The 27,789-nt window shown below is 42.7% G+C and overlaps 1 long non-coding RNA gene across 1 annotated transcript; it reads left to right on the top strand.

Moving 5' to 3' along the window:
• Positions 1-23,828: 23,828 nt before the first annotated feature.
• Positions 23,829-25,987, top strand: LOC119736045. The gene is made up of 3 exons (XR_005272261.1): positions 23,829-24,145; positions 24,857-25,014; positions 25,308-25,987. It is a non-coding gene; the product is annotated as an uncharacterized LOC119736045 (long non-coding RNA).
• The last annotated feature ends 1,802 nt before the right edge of the window (positions 25,988-27,789 follow it).

Below are 27,789 nucleotides of genomic sequence, written 5' to 3'. Positions count from 1 at the left end.
GAGAGAGCAGGTAGTGGTGGGCGCGTACTGCTCGACACCCTGGGGACGAGGTTGCGTCGCGCACTGATCCGACGAATTATAACAACCGCGCGCGCGTGTGCGTCGTTCCAATACCTGTGCGCGCTGCGCTGAATAACAAAACGAACTACTAATTTAAATTTTCCTACGGTGCTTCTTAAAAATCACCGTTGGAAATGCCTTCTTTCGTTGATTACTTCAAAATGAGAGCTTGCCAGAAAGAATAATTTCACAGGGAGTTTCGTTCCCTTACTATCTTTCAACCAAGTTTGTTTTTCAACAATAATTACGCCAGTTACTTTTCAGATGGCTGCAAATAACGGACTCTAGCTTTAATACATCTTTCTTTGGAATCCATCACCTATGGAGTTCCTATTCTCGGGCCTCTACTCTTTCTTCTGTACATCAATGATATCATTATTCATTATTTTTCTTCAACCTTGTCTTTTGTACTATTTGCTGATGACACTACTATCACTTTCTGTATAATCTCCACTCTTTGCCTAACACTGTAAATGACGAACTCATCAATGTTTCTTCTTGGTTCAAATCAAACAAACTTTCTCTTAATCCAGGTAAAACTAAATTCATGCTCTTCAGTAAATCCAATACTCACCCTATTCTTCCTTTTCCTGTTTGCATTGACGGCGAACCTCTTTCGCTGGTAATCTCAACTAAATTTCTTAAAGTTCTAGTCAATGATCAATTGACGTCGAATACCATATCTCTTCTTTTACTAAAATCACTTCTAGGCACACTGGTGTTCTCTCCAAACTTCGATCGTTTCTTCCCACCTCTACCTTACTCTCTATCTACAATACTCTCATTCGTCCTTATCTCAACTACTCCAACATTGTCTGGGCGCACTCTAGTAATTATCAACTGTATTCTTTTATTACCATCCAAAAACGAGCCATTAGAATCTGCACCCTTTCTTCTCCCCGGAAACATAGTGCACCTCTTTTTGCCCATTCACGTACCGGTATACATGTCTTCTTCCCCGGATATTTTCATCCTTGTTCTAGCTATTCACAACATCCCATGACCATAGCACAAGATCGTCTAACAATCTTTCTGTTCCTTACACTCGCATATCATGCTCCATGAACACAATTCGATTTCACGGGCCACGTCTCTGGAATGACATCAGCCGGACGGTGATAACACAGTTGTCTGTGGGCCGCTTTAAGAATTCCTTCAAAGCTGTGCAAATGTCCTCCTCCCGACTGCTGTTTTTCTTTCTTTCCAGTTTTCTCTTCTTCTAATATACGTTTTGCGCTTAAGTTAGGCAGGCACACTTCAATTTACTTATCCAGATAATTGTTTTTGTCTTTGTTTTTTGTTTGTCCACTCATATTTGTAACTTGTTTTTGTTTGTTTGTCCTGGCATGGCAATATAAGCCTTCGGCTTCTGCGCATGCCACCATGTTGCTGTTTTTATAATGTATTATTTTTTAATGAGTCGTATATTTTGTGGATTATTTGTTGGTTAATTTACTCTTTTTTTTTTCCTTCTTAGTTTCTCATTAATGTTATTTTTCATAAACTCATTGTTCATTTTGTGTAACAATCAGCAATACTGAAATAAATGTTTGAGTGAATGAATGAATGAATACAGGTCAGTAACTAGCTGCTACGGCAGGCAAACTGACAACCCACATACGTATACGAACATTAACATGTACAACCGTGCTTGACAGTCTGCTTCCAGCCGCGTGCTGACTGCTGCACAACGTAGGAATGAGTCTAGGGGCTAGACGCTGTTCTTGTTTGCTACGCCGATAACCGGCCACCGCGATAACCGGCCATCGCGAGAGGGTCAGTTATACAGATCCAATCATTGCCAAGCTCGGCACGAGGGGATACAAATGTTTACAGACACAAAGATGGCAACGAATAAAACGACAGACGAACGGAAATTTTTGTTTGTCTGGATTTGAATTATTTATTTTAGTTGAAAGTATTATATTATTATCAGAGCTATAAGTAAAATGTCCATTAGAATAATAAGTTTGAATAAATACGAACGTTACATCAACGATTTAAAAAGAAATAATTATATGAATAGTAAAGGTACTTACAATTTATCGGACATTTTGAAAGGTCATGTGCGTGATGAAGGGGTGACCATTAATTACTCAGTCTGTGAGGGTGTATATAATATTAAAATTAACAAGATAAAATAAATCTTTTAAAAAATTGTGATTCTCAAAAATGAAGCTGTTATGGGTACTAGTTGTGATTCCAGTCGCACATGATCCACCAGTGAACAGCATGCTACGGACTTGCGTGAAAGAACATGTGTGTATCGTTGCTGTATGTAGGCTTACACAACGTGTACCGTACATTGAATTGTCTGACATTATGGGCACAGAAGCTGTGGGACGACATCCCAAAAAGTAGACTAGCTTTTATTTACGGTTGGAAATACGTGTATGCCCCAACAATTTATTCTGAGTTCTTAGACTTTTCTCAGGAACAGTAAAACATTAGGTTTACGGTTTCCTTTCAATCACGCCTTCGCAATAAGATAAGTAAATAATTTTAAACATACATTTTGGCAATATTTTTATACACCTTTAACTCGACCCCAACCACACGCGTTGGCCCCATGGTTACGTGCCAGTATTTACAAAACACTGATGACCTCTTAGTCACCTCGTCGTTCTAAACTCGGCAGTCTTTTGTTATGCATCGCGATGTGATCGGTGGCCTGTGACCAAAGAGTTGAGTTTTAGAAGGAAGTAATAATATACCAGTACACCACTGTAGCATAGTTAATATCTGGGAACTGTTAAATGCTTTCAAATTTATAACAGTTTCAGTCAAGCATCTGTCTTTCTTTTCTGCGTTCTTTCTACTTTAAGATGTGTGTAAATATGGGGAAAAGAATTGAAATAGTTAATTATAATTAAACATTTTGATATCCTCATTTTTTTTTTTATTTTTTTTTTTTTTTTTGGGGGGGGGGGGAAGGGGGAGGAGAAGCCACTTTTAATGACTCCTCAATTACCTGTGAAACAAACCTGTACTCCAATCAAGGGGGTGTGGTGATAAATATAGGATTTCATTTCCCTCGACATCTGCGCAATTGATTCCACACGACGCAGTAACTTGGTATCACAATCACAAGTCATTTATTTGGAGGTTGTGAAGTGACGTATTCCATGTTGATCTCTCAGGAGCCACAGAATGAAGGAACGGAAATCTATAAACTATTATTAAAGTCGAGTGGGCAACAGCTCAGCGTGATTAGCATTAATTTTAGCTCTAGGTAATGAATGAATCAATTATTTCCAACACTGTTAAAAGTGCCCGTAAATTTATACGGACTCCGTAAAGTGAAATATTCCGTGTTTTCGGCGTAATTTTACGGACTTTCCGTACATGCAAATATTAATTAGGCTAATTAGCGTGATTACAAACAACCACATCGGCCCAAACACCTACACACAATATAGTGCATCTAAGTACATATTGTCATTTCACCCACAACCGTGTACACATGTCCAAACACATGTCCGTTTATTTTACGGAATGAAAAAAAAAAAACCTTTTCAGATATTAAAGAGAAATGATGGTTGGCTCGTGAACAAAAAATGTGCGTAAGAACAACACATTGAGTTATTCGATGGTGTGACATTGTGTGGTTTATTTCTTCAATTGTGACACATTAAAGGGGTTTCAAGAATTGGGTAGAAACGAGAGGGAGAAATCAATGGAAGTTTTGACCTTAGCCGTAGCCGGAAATTTTGCTGCAGGAAAACAGACCGCTATTTTCTTGCTGGCAGCAACATTTCTGGACAGGTTTGTTTCAATCCGTAAAAATAAACAGACCCTTAACATAAGTTTGGACATGTGTACACGGTTGTGGGTGAAATAACAATATGTTCTAATCAAATTAGGTTTTGCCTTCACCGACGTTTGAACACTGTATACTCAGTGGGTTACCTTCCGAGTGAAAGTTGGAAAAAAGTCCCACCCGAGTCCCACCCGAGTGATTTTTTCCAACTTTCACTCGGGAGGTAACACACTGAGTATACAGTGTTTAAACATCGGTGAAGGGCAAAACCTAATTTGATTTATATCACCCCGACACAAAATTCCATCTTATAATATGTACTCAGATATACTATATTATGTGTAGGTGTTTGGGCAGATGCAGTTGATTTAATCACGCTAATTAGCATAATTAATATTTGCATTTACGGAAAGTTCGTAAAATTACGCCGAAAATACGGAATATTTTACTTTACGGAGTCCATAAATTTACTGGCATTTTTTAACAGTGAAGTCAGCATAACATGTGTTGATCTACATTGAAATGCGATTTGTTTGGAAAAGACTTTGTTTTACCGTCAAAAAGAGAGGAATCAGTATTTTGTCTGTTTGTCTGTTTGTTTGTCAATGTCTGCTTGTTTTATTTTGTTCGTTATATTTAGGTGAGTACAATAACAACCCCTCCATACACGTTATACTTGCGTTCTGTAACAAGTCCAATTTAGCACAAATTGCCAGTCACACACGTACTGCAATATACATGCGTATGCCCTCTGAAAAGTGTGTTTATAACCCTTCTTCCCTTTTCGCGTGCTATGATTCTGTACAGCATTGTGCTGTGTCTACTGACTCGTGACCACAGTCTTTTTTCGAGACGTTGTGTTTTCTATTTTGTTAAGATTGTGCATCGAAAATACAATGACAACGTTTTGAACCGAGACTATCTTGACCATTGAACTTGTATTTTCCCAGAAGGAAATCAACGTCATTTTGCATCATAATAGCGTCAGAGGGTGCGGTTGGTACTGTCGTTGGCTTGTTGGGACCTTCGTATCAGACGATTGACATTTTGTGTTTGTTCTTCTGAGTAGTTTGGAGATGTCCATATACCAACGTCACGTTTAATACTGTACATTTCTTGGAAGAAAAGTGTTAAAGTCCTTGGCAAGTTACGTGACTTTTTATACTTCAGGAGTCGTGGTAATTTGCCGGAATCAAGGGTAATCGCCGATCGAATGTTCAAAACAACTTTGCGACTCAACAGCTACAACACTTCAAAGGTAAGCTACATCTGTTCTTTTATTTAGGTGGATTTTTGTTGTAAATAAGTATTTTATCAAATATTGAAGCATTTACTTGGTGATCTAGTATAATCAAAGATGAGATTGAGAGGAAGCATTTCAAATCGCATTCAGTTTGCAATGTACTAGTACATGGACGCACCATTAGCCGGTTCCATGGCCGTGTGCCACGGATGACATTAATACATCTTTCTTTGGAATCTATCACCTATGGAGTTCCTCAGGGGTTTATTCGCGGGCCTTTACTCTTTCTTCTGTACATCAATGATATCATTATTCATTATTTGTCTTCAACATTGTCTTTTCTACTATTTGCTGACGACACTACTATCACCTTCTGTATAATCTCCAATCTTTGCTTAACACTGTAAATGACGAACTCATCAATGTTTCTTCTTGGTTCAAATCAAACAAACTTTCTCCTAATCCAGGTAAAGCCGAATTCATGCTTTTCAGTAAATTCAATACTCACCATATTCTTCATTTTCCTGTTTGCATTGACGGCGAACCTCTTTCGCTGGTACACTCAACTAAATTTCTTAAAGTTCTAGTCCATGATAAATTGACGTCGAATACCATATCTCTTCTATAACTAAAATCACTTCTAGGCACACTGGTGTTCTCTCCAAACTTTGATCGTTACTTTCCCCCTCTCTATCTACAATACTCTCATTCGTGCTTATCTCACCTACTCCAACATTGTCTGGGCGCACTCTAGTAAAAAACGAGCCATTGGAATCTGCACCCTTTCTTCTTCCCGGGAACATAGTGCACCTCTGTCCGCACTGGACTTTTTTGGTCAAACTAACCGAGACTATGGGTACTTTTCCCATTTTAAGTCCAGTGCGGACAGCCTAGGACGTTTTCCTCTCGGTTACTTTTCCTGAGTCCAGCGGTTACTTTTACTGGCCAACTGCTGCCCAGGAAAACTTCCCACACGCCCAGGAAAACTGACCAGATCACTTTTCCCGAGACGATAAGTCCAGTGCGGACAGTGCGAGTCGGTAAAAGCGGCTCAGGCAAAGCGTACATCCGGCCCGAGCGCCCTGTTATGCATACAGAGACCGCATGAACCTGCACGTGCAGTGGCCGAACATTTTGTAGAAACACGCTGCGGTGTATCATCAAGTCCGAGCGGTAAAATCTCGTTAAAATATATATTTCAACGGACAAATACATACACAGAGAAGAGAGATCACGTTCTGAGAATTAATTTGCAGAAATTCTCTTTCTCCACCGATGTATGTTATTTTCTACTATCCAAATTCGTCCTGATACGCTACTGTAGTCATGCACGGAACATCATGGTCCGGTACCGTGCGTAGGCCGTAGTCACTGGTTCCTAACCCACATCATGGCTTTGATCCTGTAAGCGTGCGATGGGAACCAACGAATACTGATGGCACTGCTGCCGCACGGAACATCGTACAGCGGCATGGCTTCGACGACGTGCATCATAAATGCGTCAGAATTATCGGCCTTTTCGTCAAGATTTAGCGTGTCAAGATGAAATAATATCGTGTAAATGATTATGTTGTGCATGCAAATGGCGTGTGTAATATTACTGTGCGTATCGGCGGCTGAAAATGTGATCGGCAATTTGTTTTCTGTGTACGGTGAGTCATTATACTGACACTGTGACAGCTCGGTTACTTCTCCCACGCGGTCTCGGTAAATTTTCCCGTGTCGAAAGTCCAAGTGCGGACAGTGGTCACATTTGACCATTTCTCATTTTACCATCGTCTCGGTGAAACCTTCCAAAAAAAAGTCCAGTGCGGACACGGCTAACCGGACATAAACAAACTTCAAACAGGAATATTCACGTACCGGTATACATGTAGTGAACAAACTGTAATGTAGTGAGCTTGTCACTAGCACACGGATAATAGTTGTTGCTTCAATGCTTGCTTGGTTTATTGTGTCCCGGTACATCGCATGAGGTTCTGTGCTAATCAAAGGGCTACATTGTTCTAGGGTGCACTCTGATCCAAGTTTGGGCCTTATTCATTATTCATTTAGTAAGTTGGGGTTCATGCATTCCAATGTGGATGAGGTAATGTCTGGGTTTGGGTGTGTGGTTTCAGAGCACGTGGTGCCTAATATACATAGCTTTCATGCAAGGATACTACATCCCTCCTCACCTTAGAATGGAACTGGCTAATATACAGCGAGAATGCAATGGATAATATAATAATGATTTAAATCTAGATCTATTTTTTTGGAAACAGTTGATGAATGTAAATCTAAATCTAATTTTATACAGTTAATTAGTAGAGAAATGTTCATTGTTCGATGTACAAAGTTCATGAACATGATGAAGCAGTAGATCAAGTTAGACTGGTTTATAGTTTAAAAGAAAGTATGATCATTGTACAGGGTAGACTTAAAGAGAATCATCGCGGTATATACAGTTCAGTTCAGTTGTTTCGAGTGATTAGTGTTTGAAGTTCAGTTCAGTCGTTTCCAGTGATATACTGGTGTTCTAGTTGTGCTGCCCTCTCTTTCCATTGTGGATGCAGATATTATTGTCGACCCAATTGGCCAGGCCATAGTTGACGTTTGTTATTCCATGGCTGGTCGGAGTTGACGCTTCAGAGTTGACGCCTCAGAGTTGATGCTTGTCGTTCAGAGCAAGTTCGTTTGTTTGTTGGTCAGAGTTGACGCTTGTTCATTTCTTGGTGTTGTGATTAACACGCTCGTTTGATCTTTGGTGTTGTTGTTAAACACGCTTGATGGTTGAATCATGTTCGATTCAGAACACGTTTTCGTCTTCGGAGTTGCTCAGTATCCGGAGAGCTTGGTGGGTCGTCGCTGATGATGGCGTTGGACATGTTTGGCGCCCGTCTGCTGTTCCGTACTCCGGTAGATTTTTGCGAAGTGGTTTGAAGCAGTCGCTGTTGCTCGGATGATCACGTGGGTCAAGACTGGATTTTGTAGTAGGCGTTTTTGTGGGATGCTCTGATCGGCAATGCCGAGAATATTTACGGCAAGGTTGTGATCTGCCATGTCTAGAGGTGGTCTGATGCAGCTTTGGTGAATTGTGCCATCTTGATATGTTGATATATCCTCCTGATTTTGATCCCGAATCCTCGTCGCCAATGTAATGTAGTGAGCTTGTCACTAGCACGCGGATAATAGTTGTTGCTTCAATGCTTGCTTGGTTTATTGTGTCTCAGTACATCGCATGAGGTTCTGTGCTAATCAAAGGGCTACATTGTTCTAGGGTGCAATCTGATCCAAGTTTGGGCCTTATATTCATTATTCATTTAGTAAGTTGGGGTTCATGCATTCCAATGTGGATGAGGTAATGTCTGGGTTTGGGTGTGTGGTTTCAGAGCACGTGGTGCCTAATATACATAGCTTTCATGCAAGGATACTACACAAACTTCTTCCCCGGATATTTTCATCCTTTGTTCTAGCTGTTCACAACATCCATGACCATAGCACAAGATCATCTAACAATCTTTCTGTTCCTTACACTCGCATATCACGCTCCATGAACACATTTCGATTTCACGGGCCACGTCTCTAGAATTATATCAGCCGGACGGTGAAAACACTGTCGTCTGTGGCCGCTTTAAGAATTCCTTCAAAGCTGTGCAAATTTCCTCCTCCCGACTGCTGTTTTTCTTTCTTTCCAGTTTTCTCTTCTTCTAATATACGTTTTGCGCTTAAGTTAGGCAAGCACACTTCAATTAACTTATCCAGATAATTGTTTTTGTCTTTGTTTTTTGTTTGTCCACTCAAATTTGTAACTTGTTTTTGTTTGTTTGTCCTGGCATGGCAATATAAACCTTCGGCTTCTGCGCATGCCACCATGTTGCTGTTTTTATAATGTATTATTTTTTAATGAGTCGTATATTTTGTGGATTATTTGTTGGTTCATTTAATTTTTTTTCCTTCTCAGTTTCTCCTCAATGTTATTTTTCATAAACTCATTGTTCATTTTGTGTAACAATCAGCAATACTGAAATAAATGTTTGAATGAATGAATGAATGAATACAGGTCAGTAACTAGCTGCTACGGCAGGCAAACTGACAACCCACATACGTATACGAACATTAACATGTACAACCGTGCTTGACAGTCTGCTTCCAGCCGCGTGCTGACTGCTGCACAACGTAGGAATGAGTCTAGGGGCTAGACGCTGTTCTTGTTTGCTACGCCGATAACCGGCCACCGCGATAACCGGCCATCGCGAGAGGGTCAGTTATACAGATCCAATCATTGCCAAGCTCGGCACGAGGGGATACAAATGTTTACAGACACAAAGATGGCAACGAATAAAACGACAGACGAACGGAAATTTTTGTTTGTCTGGATTTGAATTATTTATTTTAGTTGAAAGTATTATATTATTATCAGAGCTATAAGTAAAATGTCCATTAGAATAATAAGTTTGAATAAATACGAACGTTACATCAAAGATTTAAAAAGAAATAATTATATGAATAGTAAAGGTACTTACAATTTATCGGACATTTTGAAAGGTCATGTGCGTGATGAAGGGGTGACCATTAATTACTCAGTCTGTGAGGGTGTATATAATATTAAAATTAACAAGATAAAATAAATCTTTTAAAAAATTGTGATTCTCAAAAATGTAGCTGTTATGGGTACTAGTTGTGATTCCAGTCGCACATGATCCACCAGTGAACAGCATGCTACGGACTTGCGTGAAAGAACATGTGTGTATCGTTGCTGTATGTAGGCTTACACAACGTGTACCGTACATTGAATTGTCTGACATTATGGGCACAGAAGCTATGGAACAACATCCCAACTTGAAAAGTAGACTAGCTTTTATTTACGGTTGGAAATACGTGTATGCCCCAACAATTTATTCTGGGTTCTTAGACTTTTTCTCAGGAACAGTAAATCATTAGGTTTACAGTTTCCTTTCAATCACACCTTCGCAATAGGATAAGTAAATAATTTTAAACATATACATTTTGGCAATATACACCTTTAAATCGACCCCAACCACACGCGTTTGCCTCATGTTTACGTACCAGTAGTACAATACACACTGATGACCTCTTAGTCAACTCGACATTCTAAACTCGGCAATCTTTTGTTATGCATCGCGATGTAATCGGTGGCCTGTGACCAAAGAGTTGTTGGGTTTTAGAAGGAAGTAGTAATGCACCACTGCAGCATAGTTTTATATGGGTACTGTAAATATTCTACAACTATTCAGTCAAGCATTCGTCTTCCTTTTTTTGCGCTCTTTCTATTCCTCAATAAAATTTGTATAAATAATGAAAGGTTTGCGGAAACACCATGTGTGAATAATTTCTCAACTAAGAGAATGGTTCTGAAAAGAACCAGAGGTATAAACTCGACGTTCCGGTCAGTATGCTCTGACCGTCTTCAGGAGAGTGCCTAAACTCTAAGAAAGTGAATACTTAAGTAGCAAAAGGTGAAATCAATGGAGTGTGAAGTTGCATCCTGTGAGGATGCCAAGTAGACAGGATCCCTGAGCAAGCTTAGTGCCCACTGAAGTGGAACAGTAGGGTTGCAGTGTCAGTGGAGGGAGGACCTAGGGTATAGGAGACCCATCAGTCTAAGGTAGTAGCTGAGGACCTAGGGTATAGGAGACCCATCAGTCTGGAGAAGTGGGAGCCAGATGTCGTTATTCACACATGGTGTTTCCGCAAACCTTTCATTATTTAGTATCTTCACCATGCAAAGCCTCAAATCTTACTTAAAATTTGTATAATTACGGGGTAGAGAATTGAAACAGTTAATGATAATTAAATATTTGATGACCTCATGATTGTTTTTATTTTTTTATTCTTTATTTATTTATTTCAATATTTTTTTTTTAGGGGGGGGGGGGCCTACTTTTAATGTCTCCACAATTACCTGTGAAACAAACCTTTCATCCAATCGAGAGGGTCTGCATGGTGACAAATATCTAAGATTTCATTTCCCTCGACATCTGCGCCATTAATTCCACACGACGCAGTAACTTGGTATCACAATCACAAGTCATTTATTTGGAGGTTGTGAAGTGACTTATTGCATGTTGCTCACTTAGGAATAACAGAATGAAGGAACGTATAGCACAAACCTATATAAACGCTTATGGAAGTCGAGTGGGAAACAGCTCAAATTTGACTAACATTAATTGTAATGAATCGCTTATTTCCAAGTCAACATTACATGTATTGATTTACCATGAAATGCAATTATTTTGGCAGCGACTTTGTTTTACCGTCATTCTCCAGAAAGAGAAATCAGTATTTTGTCTGTTTGTCTGTTTGTTTGTCAATGTTTGCTTGTTTTATTTTGTTTGTTATATTTAGGTGAGTACAATAACAACCCCTCCATACAAGTTATACTTGCGTTCTGTAACAAGTTCGATTTTGCACAGATTGCCAGTCACACACGTACTGCATTATACATGCGTATGCCCTCTGAAAAGTGTGTTTTATAACCCTTCTTCCCTTTTCGCGTGATATGATTGTGTACTGCATTGTGCTGTGTCTACTGACACGTGACCACAGTCTTTTTTCGAGACGTTGTGTTTTCTATTTTGTTAAGATTGTGCATCGAAAATACAATGACAACGTTTTGAACCGAGACTATCTTGACCATAGAACTTGTATTTTCACAGAAGGAAATAAACGTCATTTTGCATCATAATAGCGTCAGAGGGTGCGGTTGGTACTGTCGTTGGCTTGTTGGGACCTTCGTATCAGACGATTGACATTTTGTGTTTGTTCTTCTGGGTAGTTCGGAGTAGTCCATATACTAACGTCACGTTTAATACTCTATATTTCTTGGAAGAAAAGTGTTAAAGTCCTTGACAAGTTACGTGACTTTTTATACGCCAGGAGTTGTGGTAATTTGCCGGAATCAAGGGTAATCGCCGATCGAATGTTCAAAACAACCTTGCGACTCAACAGCTACAACACTTCAAAGGTAAGCTACATATGTTCTTTAATTTAGGTGGATTTTTGTTGTAAATAAGTATTTTATCAAATATTGAAGCATTTACTTGGGGATCTAGTATAATCAAAGATGAGATGGAGAGGAAACATTTCCATTCGCATTCAGTTTGCTATGTACAAGTACGGTACATCGACGCACCACTGGCCGGTTCCATGGCCGTGTGCCACGGATGACATTAATGCATATTTCTTCATTAGAATCACACTCTTGGAAAAAAAATATATGGTCCTGTTAACTTATTCTTTATGATACCCTTAGCGGTTTTGCTGGAGCTCGGAAGACGAAATTTGCATTTGGCACCACATTTTCTACATATTTTGTACGATTTTCAAGAAATGTTTAAATATCATGGCCTTGGCGGGGTCTTGGTCTTTGCTCTTGGATGTGTTACAGGGGCTTAAAGAGGTTGTGGAATACTGAAAGTCGTTTTTTTTATTTTATTTTTTTTATTGTAGAGAAGACCCATATATATCATAATGACAAACTCCCGTTCTTTTGTAAAGTGCGTTTATATGTTTATAAAACTGAAATTCATCGAGTCATTTGTAAGTCGGCGAGCGCATAATTGAAATCAACAGTCGTCGGGTTCTTCGTAAAATCAGAAAAATCGTGACGTTATAAACAGGACTCGTTTAAACAACGGCTGTGTACTGCAGCTGCCCAACGCCACATGTGACCCGCAGTCAAGCAGTAAAAAATCAACATGTTTTTCAAAGACTCGCAGAGATTAATATTCCTTTTTATCGCTTATTGATGTCCCTCGCGTTGCCGGGTGCTTTTTATGTATACGTTTGCCACAAAAAAGTAGTCCTCTTCTCCTTTCTTTCCTTGTGAATTTTAACCGTATTTTTAAACATCATGAATCGATAATTATGAAAATACTCGAATTTTGAAAGTTTATTGAACTTTATTGTTTACCCCCCAAAAAAGCTGTAAACATGGCCAGGAGACCACACATTATGGGACTACCGTTTCACTTCGACCCGTAAACGTGGCTACAACTCGCTCCGTTCATAAAACAAAAATCTCTGGACTTACTACATGTTCATGATTCCGGTTGAAAACCGTCCACTAGTCCCGAAATTTAACGAGCATTATCATTATTTTTAGTACCTAATTAAGACTTTATTCAAGAAATTCCAGTGGCAGAGAATCTGTCATTCGATCAAAAGATATTTTAGGGAAAATTGAGCGCTGTCAAAATAATCAGCACTAACGTAAGGAAGAATGTCTTATACGGACGCCACTTTGACTGTACATTTGAACGGGTCTTCAGTTTTTCAAGATTGGCAATAGACAAATGGTCCAAAAACAGTCTTCACTATAAATCATTAACAAATCATATCTCAGTTATTTCTTGGCCGATTTTAAAAATTGTACAAAGAATTACCTAAACTTTGAAGATGAACAAATCATAGCTCTCTTGCATGCACTTTGAAAAATGGTGTGTGGTCTCGTCTGCGGCCCCGTTCTGTGGAAGGGGCCGGGCTGGGACGGCCGCGCCAGGGGCCGGGGCCGGCCGGAGTATATGGCTCATCACACGGTCGCCTATACTGTCGCGATCGGGCGTCAGTATACGGCACCATGTTTTTCATTGCAGTCGTGTAACAATTCCAATTTTTTTTTCTTGAGAAAAGAAGACTCTTCCCCTACAAAATGTACAGTGCATGGTCAGCGCTCTATCCGTTAATTTGGCTGAAATCCGATCGCGTGTTTTCGGACGGTACCCTTTCGGACAAACTGCATGGCACTACGGAGGATTCTTATTCCTCCATGCTGACACCCGGACGGGAAAATTGGAAATTTATTGCAAAAAAACTGTGGTGTGATTACAGCCAGCGACTGTCACAATTATATGCCTAGTGCGTTCGCTACCCGTACACGTATCAACAACGAATTATTTTGTAATTCCAACACCGTTTACCGGTGTCCAAATCTACGGTCCCCGCGGCCGGGCGCCAGCGGCACAGGTAGATCCGTGAATTTCCAGCAAGCTTTACATAGCGTGTGATGTGAACGATCGAACAATGTTGATGTAAAAGACGTTTCTTACTATGGTTGGCCGTTAGGGCAAGAAAAGAAAGAATGATCCCCGATCTAAAAATAAAATGCTGTGTAACTATCAAAACACTGAATAATCAATAGAAACTACCAAAAAAGTTAATAGCGATATTTCCCTATTAAATTCTGAACTTTGCCCATTAGAATTTTGGAGATAAAAGCTGTTGCAAACTACGAATGAAGTTATGGAGCATGTGTCTGCCCATACAAAATGTCGCTCAGTGTATTGTACACAAAGTCATGTCGTTGCGCGGAGTGATTTGCAAAAGTTTCGCTGGAACTACTAGGCCGTCAGCTGGACTGGAAAATTCGTTCGTTTCGCTCCAGCAATCGCGGGTCTAAAAAAATTTAACAGTTGTACCGAAATACACTACCAAAGAATGATACTACAAAAGTTCTCCACATTTCGTCCAGCAGTTTTTTGATAATGTTGCGTTCCCGCAAATTGCGTAGTTTACTTCTTTCCTAACCAATCCATTCCACTCCGTGCACAGTGTAATGCTTGCAGCGATCCTGTGTGCTCTCACACAGCGCGAAGCTTTACCACGAAGTCTTAGACACACGTTTAAGTGTGCAGCACATTGTACAGTACGCTATTGTATAGCGCGCAATGCATGTAGCACTCACTGCTATTGAACATGTACCGCCATGGGACATGTACTTAGGACTTAGCCATTTTCCCTCCACCTTTCCCCGGAGTCGATGCGAATTCCCCTCACACACCTTACCTCGCATCCGACCCACATTGACCCCAAGCATTTAGCGAATGTGGCTCGCTAAAACCTACCCGTGTATTCACCCCTTAGTGACCCCGTACACCCCAGCGAGTGTGTCCCGCTAACCCACTGGCCGAGACCTACGGTAGCTAGAGGTCAGGTTACGTCCTTCATCTCATAGTTTTACTCCATAGCATTAGTGTGTAGATTCTTACTTAGTCTAGAGACTAAGTCTTGTACACAAACCTATGTACCGAGAAGTTATTCCCTTTCCCTTTTCCTTGAGGATCAGTTCCCCGTAACGCACCCACGAGTGATCCTACTTCGCCCGCTAACCACTGCTCTCGGACTTTCTTCCACTAGAATGTCTAAGTCAGCGTGTACAAATCTCCCATAGAGAACTTTCCCCATGCCTTTGTACACGTATGCATTATTCATAACCACCAGAATCCAATGCTCCCATTGGCTAAGACGCGCCCCCAAAAGTCTATATAAAGCGCGCAGAAATGGCAGTACTGGTCATTGTTGATCTGGGCTCTGACCCCGACAGAGTCCCTGACATGTACACGTAGATTATCGAGCTGCCCGCTCACTGGCCAGAGACCCTACGTCTGTACACAGATAATCATGTACGCCGTAACTTTACATTGTATATAGTGCGCCCTCTATTGACCTGAGATGTAAATAATCCCGAATAAAGTACTAGTGTGTGTGTAAGATATTTGTATCTGACTCTTTATTTGATAATGTCTCTCACCCCAGAGAGACGTTACACTGGTGGCAAGCGCTGGGATACGAACTTACACACACCATCGAACTATACCATGACTTTTAATTAAGTCACTTCATGTACCCCTCCACTGAACGGATCTCCCAGCTTTAGACTCTGACTTTCTGCTTGTCAATATCAGCAGCCAACATGCCTGCCAAGCGAAAATCTCGCAGGTTACAGTCGTTGTATGATGATGATGACACCAACCTGTATTCAAGTCTACAGGCAGAGAGTGCAGAACTCCAAGAACTTAAAAAACAGTTCGAACTTTTCAAGCTTCGTTCAGTGGAGGCGGAGAAAGAGCTGAAACAACTGCGAGCAACTGCTGCATTACACAGCCCATCAACGGCTGAGCAGACAGATGCCAATGTTTCAGCGAAATCGCCCAAGGACTCACAGCCAGTGATGTCTGCTCCCAGTACTGCCCCTTCCACCGTTCCACAAGCTGCCGCCCCTAAACCAACAGCAGCAGAGCAAGCAGAGCCCCGTCCTCTCCGAACCCAGCCGAGTCATAAGCTGGATGTTCCTCTCCCTCGCCAAGGAGAATTTGACGGCACGAAGTCATGGGAAGGCTTCGTCCGACCTCTGATGGGTCTCGCCGAGGCTTGCGGCTGGTCCGAGGAAGAAAAGCGCTTCCGACTTGTCAGCAGTCTACGTGGAAAGGCGGCCGAGTACGTGTACCAGCAACTGGATCCCGAAGCAATCAAGTCGTCCGACACCCTGGTGAAGGAGCTTGGTAAACGATTTGGCGAACGACAATTGCCAAATTACTACATCGCTCAGCTAGAAGCGAGGAGACATCAGCCGAAGGAGAAGCTGGCGGAGTTTGTAGCCGACATTCGCCGCCTCGTCTTCCGTGGCTACCCTACGGCAGATCCAGTTACCAGAGAGAGCATCGCCCTTCGCCATTTTCTGAAGGGCCTCCCCGACCAACAGATGGCAGTTTCCGCTGGCATGACGAATCCCAAGTCCCTTGAGGAGGCAACAACGGCGGTGGAAAACTTCCTGAGCCTCCGTGACACCACAAGCTCGGGAAAATCACATCGTGTGAACACCGTACAGGCAGCATCTGAGGCTGATCCCGGGTTCGTCAACCAAAAGCAGTTTAAACAGTTCCAAGACAACCTCGACCGACGGTTAAACGGAATTGTCAAACTGATCAAAGATAAGCCCGCCTACAAGCAGAAATCCGCCAAGCCTGCTGAAGCCAAGAAACAGCAGATGGATGTTTCTTGTTTCAAATGTGGCAAGCCCGGCCACTTTGCAAACAAGTGCCCCGACATAGCGGCCAAGGAGGTCGTCGTCATACAGACGGAAAACTAACGCGGACCGTGCCGTCCAGCCTGGCACCGGTCCGTCCCAATGAACAGAACACTATCCGAATGGGTAGACAGCAATTTCAAGGCATGTCTGCATTTTTGCGAGTGCAGATATGCGACCAAGACAGCGAACTTTTAGTCGACACCGGAGCGGCGGTGACCATCATTTCTTCAGCACTTTTCAGCCAGATCCCTGCTGAAAAACGCCCTGAACTCAAACCCCCGTGCAAAAGCACAAAATTAGAAACTGCAAACAAGGAACTCATTGACATTGAAGGTGTTGCCACAATCGACATGATGATTGGTGAACAGCACTTCCAATGGGATGCATTTGTCGCCCCCATCAGCGATGAAGGAATCCTTGGCTATGACTTTCTATACCACTATGATTGCATATTGGAGGCACGTAACGGCATACGAATTGCCGGTAACTGGGTTCAGTGGACAGTCCAAGGAGCCCCTCCCCGTGTAGTTAAGATCGCACTGAAGCAGAACACTACAATTCCAGCATGCAGCGAGTGGGTAGCAGAGGGCATAGCTGATCATCACAAACTGAGTTCCATGTATGCAGTCGTTGAACCTGCCAACCTTCGTCACAATGTTGTGGTTGGCAGTTCACTCATTGATCCCCGCCGAGAAGACATCGGCATACCTGTCCGACTTGTGAACACTTCACCCGAGAACATTGAACTTCAGGCAGGTACAACGCTTGGATATCTGCATGAAGTTGATGCGGTTGAACTCATAGCCGAGCAGGAAAACTGTGAAACCGATCACCTCTATCGAGTAATGCGTGTGTGCAGAGAGCATGCCCGTCCAACGTCATACGCAGTTAACCCAGTCAGTGCCGCCGTCTCCGACACCCCAAATCCTTCTGACAAGTGGTCAGAAAACCTACAGAAACTGTACGAGAGGAGTTGTGAAAACCTGTCCCCACACCAGCAGAAAGCATTGTGTGAACTTTTGGCCAGCCACGAGAACACTTTCGCCAAATCCGCGGAGGATTTGGGAAAAACGTCAATAGTGCAGCACACTATTGACACCGGCGACGCACGCCCCATACGACAGCCTCCCCGCCGTCCCCCCAAGGCATTTCAGGGCGAGGAGGAGAAAGTTCTCGAGAGCCAACTCAAGGCGGGTGTGATCCGCGAGTCAACATCCCCCTGGGCATCACCAATGGTTTTTGTCCGGAAAAAGGACGGCACAACTCGTCCGTGTGTCGACTATCGTAAGCTGAACGATGTTACGCGCCGTGACGCGTATCCCCTACCCCGTGTTGATGACTGCCTAGATTGCCTGAGTGGGGCAAAAATCTTCAGCACCCTCGATCTGCAGTCGGGCTACTGGCAGATTGAAGTGAAGAAGGAAGACCGTCCCAAAACCGCGTTCGTAACCCGAAGTGGACTGTACGAGTACGTGACCATGCCTTTTGGGTTATGCAACGCACCCAGTACCTTTGAGCGCTGTATGGAGCTAGTACTCAAAGGTTTGCAATGGCGAACACTGCTGATATATCTAGACGATATCATCATCCTGTCATCAACATTTTCCGAGCATATTGAGCGTCTTGGTGAAGTCCTACGCCGACTAGGGAATGCTGGACTGAAGCTGAAACCGAGCAAGTGCGAACTCTTCCAGACGGAAGTTCTGTTCCTCGGTCACATCATCACACCAGATGGTGTCAAACCAGACCCTAGTAAAGTTTCTGCTGTGCAGAACTGGCCCACCCCCAAGAACATAACTGAAGTACGCTCTTTCCTGGGACTATGTTCTTACTACCGTAGGTTCATAGCCCAATTCGCCACGATAGCCAGCCCCTTACATCGTCTGTTAGAGGCCGGACAGACGTTTAAGTGGACTCATGACTGTCAAGCGGCTTTTGAGAAATTAAAGGCCGCCCTCACCGGCAACGAAGTCATGTCATACCCCAATGATGATGGGTTATTCATCATTGATACCGATGCTTCAGATAGTGGCATCGGTGCTACTCTATCGCAACTCCAGTGGTGTGATCGGACCCAGAGGGAGGAAGAACGGCCGATAGCATATGCTAGTCGGTCGATGACAAAGCCGCAGCGTCGCTACTGCACCACGAGGAGAGAGCTCCTCGCAATCGTCACCTTCCTTCAGTACTTCCGACACTACCTACTGGGCAAACAGTTCCTCATCAGAACTGACCACAGCGCTCTTCGATGGGTCATGTCTTTTCGTGAGCCTGTCGATCAGATGGCAAGATGGCTTCAAATCTTGTCTCAGTTCGACTTCAAAATCGAACATCGACCAGGGAGGAAACATGGCAACGCAGATGCCCTCTCTAGGGTGCCATGTGACCCTGACGACTGTCCGTGCTACGACGGAACGACCATACTTGCTGAACTCCCCTGCGGCGGTTGCGAGAAGTGCAAAGCCAAAAGCGAGCTGTGGTCCGATTTTTCGAAAGTCGACGATGTGGTCCCCCTTTCGACCAGACGAGTAAACGCTACCTCCGCTGAAGTTCAATTCCCAAAGAGAACTTCAGCTGCTGACGATCAGCCCTCGAGCAATGACGTCAACCCTCAGGCCAAACCCGTATCCCCACGGACAGTCCTCGTACTGATGGCAACGTTGGTAACCCTCCTACTGGTTCCTGTGTGTAGCATTGGTAAACTTATTTGGCGCTCGTGCAGTGAGTTTACCTGCAGCGACTTTGACGATGGACAGTTCAAAGGTCGTTTTTCGCACACAGCCACGCCTACTGGAGAAACTCCCGGGCAAGCCAATTTGCCCACAGCCATTCGGGTAGTACGGCCGAACAACCGAACTAAACCTGCTACAAAATCCTCTGATTCGGCTGGAAGAGAGTTGGACTGCAACGCGCCCTGCATCCCGCAAAAGGATGCCGATGCCGGTTCAAGTACCGGGCAGCAACTTGCAGAACAATCGAATCCAACTGGACAGCAAGACGACCAAGATGGTGAGGTCACGAGTGATCGTGCCCCTTCTAGCGCCCCCGCCGGTCTCAGCGCCGGACGAGCCACATCTTGGGTCGGTGGCTACACGACAGAGGAAATAGCTAAACTGCAGAGAGCAGATCCAGACCTGAAGATCATCATTGAGTTGATGACCAAATCACCTGAGAGACCAAGCAGAGACCAGATAGCACGCGAAAGTCCCGCCACTAGGAACTTGTGGTTGCTATGGCAACAGCTGGTGCTGAAAGACGGTGTACTTTTTAAAAGATGGGTGACTCCTGACCAGACCCAATCTTACCTGCAACTTGTGATTCCTCGAGAACTGCAGCGTGCCGTTCTTCAAGCTGCACACGACGCCGTCACCTCTGCTCACCTCGGGGTGAAGAAAACTGCTCAGAAAATCAAATGCCAGTTTTACTGGTACAGGCTTAAGGAAACAGTTCGTGACTGGGTCCGCAAGTGTGCTAAGTGTGGTGCCCGCAAAAGGCCACACACAACCCCCAGAGCACACCTCGAGGATTATCGAGTCGGCGCACCGATGGACAGACTAGTCACAGATATCCTTGGTCCATTCCCTATCAGTGACAATGGGAACAAATACATCCTTTTAGTCGGTGACCAATTCACAAAGTGGATGGAAGCTTACCCGATTCCCGACCAAAAGGCAGAGACGGTGGCTCATAAAATCGTCTACGAATATATTTCCCGTTTTGGCCCACCCCTTGACATTCACTCCGACCAAGGCCGAACTTATGAGTCTCATCTCATGCAACAAGTTTGTAAGCTGTTGGAAATCCACAAGACTCGAACTTCCCCATACCATCCATCCGCCAATGGACAGGCGGAGCGATTCAATCAAGTTCTGGTTGACATGATCGCAGTGTATGTTGACAGTGACCAACGCAATTGGGACATCCACCTCCCACTTCTAACTTCAGCGTACAGAAGTTGCCAGCATGAATCTACAGGTTACTCGCTTAATATGCTGATGTTAGGTCGAGAAACCCATCTTCCAATTGCGCTTGTACTCGGTGGCCCCAACACAGAGGACCAACCTCGAAATGAATGCGAGTATGTTGCATCCGTGAGGAAACGGATGGAAACCGTCCATCATCTGGTCCGTCAAACTTCTTGGTAAATCCGCTGAAAGACAGAGGAAAGACCACGATCCCCGAGTTTCCCAAAGAAACTATCAAATTGGTGACTTGGTGTACATGCAAGACAGCACAAAAACCTTTGGGTTATCTCCCAAGCTAAAACGAGCTAAATGGGCAGGCCCCTGCGTCATTCTCAGAACATTGAGTGATCTTCTGTTTGAAGTCCGGTTCAAGCAACGGGGAAGAACAAAAATTCTTCACCATGACCGACTTAAGCAGTATCTCAGTGACGAGGTCCCAAAATGGATGCTGGACCTTCGTAAAACTTTGATGGAGAAGGGTTCTCTTTCAAAGGATGATGCTGTCCCCCGCAGTAACGCCAGGAAAACATCCAGCACCAAACGCGCTGACGCCCCGTCCTCAGCCCCGCCCGCTACAGTATCTGTTTCCCCGACACCAACTGTAGCGCCCTCTGCGACAGGAACTTCGCCCTTGTCAGAGAGGAGGAGTACCCGTTCTAAGAGAAGGCCAGCGAGACTTCAGGATTATTTCTAGTCTCCCACCTCCATTTTTCACGACGCTTATTCATGGTCGATGAACTGCGCCGAGTCGATGAACTCAGTGTTTTCCCCTCCATCGTTATGGACACTGAACTTTTTTCGTCGTTTTCGATGAATATTTACCTTCGTTTTGTTTGATTATCTCTCATTTATCCGCACTTAAAGGAAATGTAACCGTTCGTTGTTTTCTTTATGTTCACTTTTAAGTTTTACACTTTTTGCATGTTTTTAGCGCTCCATTTATCTTTGATTTTCCTTAACTCTTGTTATTCAGTAATTCCTTTTTATTACAACGAGGACGTTGTAAAAACTAGGGGGAGATAGTGTTGCTTTCCCGCAAATTGCGTAGTTTACTTCTTTCCTAACCAATCCATTCCACTCCGTGCACAGTGTAATGCTTGCAGCGATCCTGTGTGCCCTCACACAGCGCGAAGCTTTACCACGAAGTCTTAGACACACGTTTAACCCTAAAAGGGCCGGGGGGGGGGGCGGAATCCGCCCCCCCCCCTCAACATTTTCCGTGATAGCTTCTAAAAAAAATTTTTTCGCGACCCGAGCTGTTATGACTTTTTAGCCTCGAGCTTTGCGCATCTTTTGATACCAAAAACATAGAAATCGGACCACGGGTTGCCGCGTAGCGAAAAATTTTCCGGCGCTACGCGCCGTGAAAACTGAATTTTCGCATATACGTCGTGTACACAGAGCAGAATTGCCATTTGTACATATGAATAATTAATTAGCCATAATTCCAAAACCCTTTGACCTATAGTCATGAAATTTCTTGGGTATGTTCAGGAAGAGTTGCTCTATGCATGTGTCGAGTTTCAAATTTTTTCGACACTCGATGGCCGAGATCTTAGGGGGGGGCGGAATCCGCCCCCCCCCCCCCCCCCCCCCGGCTGAGAGTTAGTCAAAATAACCCGGCCCCTTTAGGGTTAAGTGTGCAGCACATTGTACAGTACGCTATTGTATAGCGCGCAATGCATGTAGCACTCACTGCTATTGAACATGTACCGCCATGGGACATGTACTTAGGACTTAGCCATTTTCCCTCCACCTTTCCCCGGAGTCGATGCGAATTCCCCTCACACACCTTACCTCGCATCCGACCCACATTGACCCCAAGCATTTAGCGAATGTGGCTCGCTAAAACCTACCCGTGTATTCACCCCTTAGTGACCCCGTACACCCCAGCGAGTGTGTCCCGCTAACCCACTGGCCGAGACCTACGGTAGCTAGAGGTCAGGTTACGTCCTTCATCTCATAGTTTTACTCCATAGCATTAGTGTGTAGATTCTTACCTAGTCTAGAGACTAAGTCTTGTACACAAACCTATGTACCGAGAAGTTATTCCCTTTCCCTTTTCCTTGAGGTTTAAGTTCCCCGTAACGCACCCACGAGTGATCCTACTTCGCCCGCTAACCACTGCTCTCGGACTTTCTTCCACTAGAATGTCTAAGTCAGCGTGTACAAATCTCCCATAGAGAACTTTCCCCATGCCTTTGTACACGTATGCATTATTCATAACCACCAGAATCCAATGCTCCCATTGGCTAAGACGCGCCCCCAAAAGTCTATATAAAGCGCGCAGAAATGGCAGTTCTAGTCATTGTTGATCTGGGCTCTGACCCCGACAGAGTCCCTGACATGTACACGTAGATTATCGAGCTGCCCGCTCACTGGCCATAGACCCTACGTCTGTACACAGATAATCATGTACGCCGTAACTTTACATTGTATATAGTGCGCCCTCTATTGACCTGAGATGTAAATAATCCCGAATAAAGTACTAGTGTGTGTGTGTAAGATATTTGTATCTGACTCTTTATTTGATAATGTCTCTCACCCCAGAGAGACGTTACAATAATTTGACTCGAAAAAGCGAACTATTTGTCCATTGTGGACGTTCAAAAACGTACCGCGCCGACGTTAAAAAAATCCGCCGCGTATGACGCATCGTACCACGTGACGTGAACTGTCCAATTAGACACCAGATATGAGGTCGCAGGTCATGACATTTAACAAACATGGCGGCGTCCATTGGCAAAAGTGCGTCAACGTAAACATCGACCGGTGCAAAAAAGAAGTGTTTGCACTCATAATCTGTCACGTTTGAGGGGGGAAATGCGAAGGATCTGATGTCCGGTGATAGTAAGTTCATTTCCTGTGCCAAAGAGTGGCTGAATTTCACAATGGCATCGCCGAATATACCCACGATGTGTGGGCAGTGGATCTGCTATGTCTGTATCGTACGGAAGGCACTGTTCGAGAACAACCAAAATACTGTACAGTACTACTACTAGTACTAGTACTACATCATGCACTACCGGCGCATGTAAACAAGGCAGTCCGGCCGACCGATCTCACCGTGGCGGTTTTTATAGATAGTAAACGTCTCGGTGCTGCAAGAAAAGGCAAACCAGACACTTCAGTTGAGACCCAGATTTCTTCACCAAAAAAAGCTCCGGGCAAAGTTCAAGTTTCTTTTAATTGCCTATCTACATAACTGTGTCATGCTGCACACAAACTCAACCAGGATTTTGATTTCGATGAAAACCTCAATTCAAGGACAAGCTGCAACAGTACAACAAGCAGAACTTCCGTTGGAGGTAGGCCTACATGTCATTATAATGAAGGCGATTGTGTATTTATGTGCCCCAAAAAAGAACCAAAAAATCCATGTTTGGGTTTAATTGTCTTGAATTAAGGGTAAGGATAGGTTTTAATTTCTATGAGGGAAACTGGGGTGACACAAGGATAAAAACACAATGCGAAAACAAAGCTGGTGGTCCCCACGATGCACCGTGAATGCACAGAACCGCATCGATTTGGATGGAGTTAACTGAAAATGCGTAGGAAAATTTTATTTTCTTGCAAAAGATACCATTCAAAATTATAACAGATTCCTGGTTATAAAAAAAAACACCTTTTCTTTCTCTACGGCATTGGACTGTTGGGTACGTCACTTGTTTACCGAATGGTTTTTGGACTTAACTTTCCTTTTAGAAAAATTCTCATAAGTCAATGAAGAAAAATGTCTTCAATGACAAATACATCTTATTTGAAAAACCCAGTAAAAAAGGTGTTTTTTTTTTTTCCATGATTCAAACCGAGTACCTCTGGCACTGAAAATAAATGTCTAACGTTAAGATGCCAAAGTACAACGGGTACTGCACAAAATCCCATAATAAAATGTTGTGCAGTCTCTTTCTCCATTGTTGAAGGATACTTCTATGGAGGTGTGAGGGTAGTTTTTCCCTTTGTATAAAATAGCAAAATAGCTTTTTATAGAATTTACTATTTGATTCTATATATTATAGGCCTAAGGGATGAACGTCAGGAAAAGGGAGATGTTCTGCGACTGACTGTTCAACCCCGATCAACAACTTAGTTTCATGAGAATGTCCCAGCTTGCTGAACTGTTGGAATCATGAAATGATTTAGAAGCCGAAGGAACTGGCCTTGGATCTTTATATCGGTAAGATGTTTTGATTGTTATTCAGAGTTCAAACAGAAATAAACTTTAATAGAATATTCAAAATGAAAACTTCTTGATATTGCTTTGGAAGCTGAAAAGGTTGGTTCTCAATAGCTACCAATGTTTACATATTTACAGTGGAAGGCAAAACGATCGGGCACGTGATCTTTCTAGTAATTTAACTCTAGATTGAACAAGTTGTTTTCTTTCTTCTAAAGCACATCCACAGTAATCATTGTTTTTGATCATCAGATACTAAACCTGTCTATATTTTACTATTTTTTTTTTTACAGAACTAATAAGTTGACATATCGGCTTAGAAGAGAATGTCCACAGGTCTCTTTCCTTGATATATGCGACATCACCTACACCTCTACTTTATCTGCTGGATGTGTGGTTGAATCTCTGGGGACTTCAGAGGAGGATTCAAAACTGAAACTTTGGCTTAGAAAGCAAGACATACGCTCCATCCTGTTGTTATGCCGTTACTGCACAAGATTTGATGAGAACTTTGATGTAGTGATAACATTTACTTGAAGTTGTATCAGCACGACTAGTTAGCATTTGACATTATAATGAAAATAATGAGTAACTCTAGATTTCAAAACTACATAATTGTATCCTTCTGTTCATTAGTGTTGGTTTTATTCATTTTAATTCTTTTTAATTATTAAAAATTAGTTCCAGTAGAAAGGCAAATTCTGTGAGTTTTAACAGTGAGACTAGCCACATATGACAAGCCAAATCACTCTCTTTAATGTGTAAGCATACAACATAGCATGAGTTATGTTTTTGTTTTCTTTTTATTGATATACATGCAAACATTTTTCAGTGCTAATCAATGTATCAATAAATAAAAAGCTGAAATTTTCTTTGACAGAAGACTGATCTTAAGGCTTTTCTCCAAACCAAGATGGCTGTTTTGATTAGATAGCAAATAAATGTACAATGGTTGATTTTTGAAATTATTAAACCAGACTCTGACTGCTATCTGATGGTCCTTTGATTTATAATTGTATTTAAAGCCTGTTCATTCCAAAAAAAAGGTGGTCTTTCTTACAAGTAGAAGGTTCTTTAAGTGACGTACCTGGTTCACCACAGCAGATCCAGAGGGTTTGGGGGGCATAGCACCCATTTGTTTTTTTTGTGTTTTTTTATATGCGTTAGTTTGCTTTGTTTAAAGGGACATGTCTTGTCTGCTTTCCTGTTTCTTCTGCTGGTTACATGTACAGGTATTTATTTACTCTAAAGACACCTCCATTTTGGGCACCCCCTCACTTTCATTAATGATGAGCTGGTTCCACCACTGCATTATAAACCTTCAAAATAATTGCATTGTTGTATGCTGCCAAATAAATTAGATTACAGTGAAGTATTTTTTGGAAGAGGGACTGTGGTGATGTCTACCAGATGAGAAAACAAAAGGTCATGTTCTGTGACCCAATTGCCAATGTACATAAAAGATATTTTTTAACTCTAAAATCTCCTGGGTCAGATTGACCCAGAATCTGAATCCAAATTTGCCCAGTCCTTTTCTGGGTAAAAAAAAATACACATTTCAGTCAAAATGACCGAGAAACATGTCTTTTTTTTTTACTCCAAAGGGGTCATTTATGACTCCAAAAGGGGTCAATTTCTGACCCGAAAAAAGACTGAGCAGACTGAGTCTGACCCAGGAGTTTCTAGAGTGTAGGATCATTAGGATGTGACAAGCTATAGTGCTGTACGTGTGTAGTTTTGAAATTGGAAGTGCCAACGCAAGGCCTCAAACCGGAAAATGTGGGTTTTTAGCATACATACATGTACATAACATTGGCAAACTTTGATGAAGTGTAAAGAAAAACCTGCAGCATATTTGCTGGAGAACTTTTGACATAGTGTTTGTGATGTACTGAACCCCACATATGTGCATTAAAAAAGTAGACCCAGTGTTGCTGGAACGAAACTCATTTTACAGCCGGTTTTTGAGTTTCAGCTGATGGCCTATACGCTGCATCGAGAGTCCTGTTTATTACGTCACCATTTACTATGTTTTGTTTGCTGCCCCCAACGATGACTTTTACACAAATTGCACGTTAGGGTCGAAACAGGACCTAAAAAACAGCTCTCAAGAGTACCTTTGTACTCATGTCATGACGGACACAATAGTCGTTTTTATTTCATCACATCTTAGGCTACATATACCCGAAAAATGACGGAAATGTCTTCGAGCATTCCACAACCTCTTTAATTACTGTGCAAACCTCTGAGAAAGCATGCAAAACTGAAATTGAACCAACACAAGGTTTGTGGTAAAAGATAAACCATCACTCTTTTTTTGTTTAAAGCTGGTAATATTTCTGGTATTAAACTGAGGTGCTAGATTAACAGCAAGTTGATGACACTGTGACAAAACAAATGAAACGGTCTTATACCTAACTAAAATCAAGTGGAGCGAAATTTATTATAAGAGTTTTCATTTCATTAGAAGGTGAAATACCAACCTCTATACTATGAGTACACATACCAGTTGTTCAAAGAAGAAGGAAACAGTCCCAGATTGTTCATCCGAAAAAAAAAGAAGGGGAGGGATTGGGATTGGCTCGGTTTCAATTGGCTGGATATCATTTGACAATCGAGGGCACTGTTCTTTACAGAAAGTTTAACGCATGTGTCCGATTGTCTTATTACCTTTACTTTTGTTTCGCCCTTGCTTTTGTTTAAGATTTCCCCATTGTTTTGTCTGCCTTTACCCTTGCCCTTGCCTATGCCCGTTTCAAGCGTCGGGTGCCGAGC

The sequence above is a fragment of the Patiria miniata genome, unplaced genomic scaffold, assembly GCF_015706575.1.
Source record: "Patiria miniata isolate m_02_andy unplaced genomic scaffold, ASM1570657v1 HiC_scaffold_29, whole genome shotgun sequence".
Classification (NCBI taxonomy): Eukaryota; Metazoa; Echinodermata; class Asteroidea; order Valvatida; family Asterinidae; genus Patiria; species Patiria miniata.
This window is presented reverse-complemented; position numbering and strand designations above follow the sequence as displayed.